Source organism: Myotis brandtii, unplaced genomic scaffold (genome assembly GCF_000412655.1).
Source record: "Myotis brandtii unplaced genomic scaffold, ASM41265v1 scaffold140, whole genome shotgun sequence".
Taxonomy (NCBI): domain Eukaryota; kingdom Metazoa; phylum Chordata; class Mammalia; order Chiroptera; family Vespertilionidae; genus Myotis; species Myotis brandtii.
This window is the reverse complement of record NW_005355000.1, coordinates 956366-959643: the sequence shown is the minus strand read 5'-3', so window position 1 is coordinate 959643 and position 3278 is coordinate 956366.

The following is a 3278-nucleotide window of genomic DNA, read 5'->3' as shown; positions in this document are numbered from 1 at the left end:
GCGGCGGCAGACACCCCCAGGAGCAGAGACGGCGGCCTTACAAGGAGTGCAGCACAGACCTCAGCATCTGAGCCCGGCCGGGGGCCGATCCCGTGGCCGAGGTGCAAGAGGAGGCTCACCCCTGAAACCATGTCCTCACCTTAGGAAGCACCTGGCACCTGACGACCCTGTGAATAGCAACAAACATGTTATGCATTTGAATTTATAAGGAAAAAATATATATGTGAACAGTGTTGTGCCTGATGTATAATATTAAAGAAAGTATTTTTAAATGCATACTTTTCTGGAAATTATTTGCCAAATGTTGCCCCGAAGGGGGATAAATTTTGTTTCTACATACACTGTAGAATTGTTCCCATCTTTGGGCAATCTTTTTCTCTCTCCTGGTCAAATAGGGCTTTTGATCATTTTCTCTAAGTAAGGGAAGTTATTGATTAATTTGATATAGACTTATGTAATGATGTAGTGCTATCTGTAGTTAGTTTTTCTTAAAAAAAAAAAAAAAAAAAGCCAAGAGGCAAAAGTTATATTTGTAAATGCTGAGGACTCTGGGATTGCCGGTGATCCTAAAATCAAGCAAACTATATGAAGAGACTACTATTGCAAATGAAGGATATTTATAGCAAATCTACACAGCACACAGAAATGTTATATTCTTGCGTCACAGTTGGTTCAGAAAACAGTTGATATTCTCCCTGACCATAAAGGTTGGCCGCCGTGACCCAAATGCAGCCCCGGTGCAGATGGCCAGGTTCATTAGCGTTACCAACACCTCCTAAGATCTCATGAAGGCAGTGCCATCATGGCCTCACTCAACTACTGGAAGGAATGGACAAAAAACACCTTCTTCTGTATTGTCTGGTTGAGGCTGCAGAGTAGATGGAGTGGGGGACAATGTGCCCAGTGTGAAGGAATCAAAAATCCCCAATAGAGAAGGTTGTGGCCCCCCTTTTAGCATAAGCCCAGGTTGCTCCTTACTAAATGGGGGAGGAGGGAATGAGTCTTGGTGGAGTTAGCTCTCTGTTGATATGTAGGGTTTAGAGGTGCTTATTAGAAATGCCAGTTTCCCTTTTGAAACTATTAACAACAGCCTCCAGAGTAATTGAAGGGGAAAGGACATGATCCCAATGGCTCTAGAGCTCATTGGCCAAGTTCTGCCCTCATGACCCTGTCCTTTGAATTTTGGGACAGCAAAACAAAACATCATGATTTTTCTTTAAACAACAACAACACATTCTTTTGCAATCCACTCCCACATGAGGTGTAATTGGGTTTGCTATAGCCCAGGGAAGTGGTTGAAATGGGAAATGGATTACTGCCTAGCTGAGCCAAATGTTTGCTTGTACCTGTTGGACCACTATAGCAAACTGCTGCTTACAATACATTGTATATTTCCGTAGTACTGTTTTGCATTTTCCATACAGACACAAACTTTGCAAGTCAATCACTGTTGTTCTCATGGTACTGTTTAAAAAAAAAAAAAAAAAAAGGAGAAAACCAGCCAATCATTGTGTGTACAGAGTAAAAATTGTAATTAATAGAGCCTGTTTAAAAACAACTGTTGCCTTTTTTCTTGTATAAAAGAGAATTTATGACAAAAACTTTAGCAGTGAGGAATGTGATTATGTGTTTATATTTCTGAATATGGAACAAATTGGTTCATTGGGATATATTTTAATGTAAACTAAATCAGGTATGTAAAGCTGTTTTAAAATGGGAGACTATATAAGTAATTCTTTAAAGCTTTAGTTGGTTTGAGTATCGTCATTTCCTCCATGGTGAGCCTGCTTGTGAACTATTAGGCACTTGTTTGCATTCTGTTCTTCACTCATTTCTTGCAGTGTGCTATGGACTTAATGCTGTTTCTGTACCGATGAAAAGCAGTGTGTGGGCCAATCTTTTTATAAAACACTATGCATATATAATATTACATTGTTCAGAGCTTTATTTGACTTATGGGTTTATACATAGCACTAGGGTGAGTAGCTATAGTTGAATAGGCATTCACAAAACAACTTCCTCAGAGAAAAAATTCTGCAGCTGCTATTTTTATCAAAGTTTTCCATACAAAACATACATCGAGCTATAGTATGGTAGTAAGGCTGAGGGAGAATACAACTGAATAATGATGTTCTTTTTCATCCATTTCCTAGGAGCCAACTTGCAGATTTTATTCCTAAGGTTCCACTGCTAAGAATTTTCTCACTATTTCTAGCAAAATCTGTGATGTTAAATGATTGATGCTTTCAGTTGTGGTCCAGAGTTTTAAATAAATGAAATCAAGGTAGATTTTTGGAGTACATCAAAGTTGATATTTTGATGTCTTTTTTTATTGTCATAGATAACATTTGACATTTTAAAATCTATGTGCTACCCACCTGGGCTTGTCTCAATCTGAAGACTTTGGTGTGGCTATTTCCTCAGAATTCCACACAGATTCGCTTTGGAAATATTGTACTGTACAGGGACTATGCACTAAATAGAAAGATATAGTTTTCTCTGAACTACTGTAACCTTACATTGGAGACTGATTCTTGTGAGCCTACTTTCCTGAACCCCCCACTTCATGTAAATGTCTTGATGAGAGATGATGGATGTGTATTTTATACGATGAAATCAAACCATTTAGAAATTTCCTTCCCACCCATATTACACAGCGGATGCCTAGAAGAATGTGGGGGAGGGGAGGGACCCAACACCCTACTTGTATTTTTTAAGTTTCTTTTGTGAAAGATTTCTAATGCATTTTTACTGTAAAAATACATGGAAATGTATGCATTCCATAACCACTATTGCTTCTGGATTGATATCTTTCTTGTCTCCATGTTGTCTCAAATGTATCAAGGTCAGGTAACCAAGTAAGAGTGCTTGGCTCCTGCTTGATGAAATATACCATTGTGTTGAAAGGAGGAATTATACCTTTGCAATAGTATAGGGCCTTTCTATTCAAAGTGTGGTCCATGGGCCAGCTGCCTCATCAACACTGCAGAACCTATTAGAAATGCAGAATCTTAGGTTCCACCTTGGAGTCTGTGAACTTCACAAGGTCCCCAGCTAATACATGTGCCCATGGAAGTTTGAGCAGCATGGTGGCGCATGGAACACTGGAAATAGAGCAAACCCCACCAAAGAGCTTCATCACCTCCTACCTGTGATCTCGGGCAAATTCCTTAACCTCTTTTTAAGCATCGGTTTCCTCATCTTGAAAAGGCCACACCTCATAGAGTTGGGAAGAATAACAGCAAAGTGTTTAGCACACCTCTGACAATCAGAAGAAT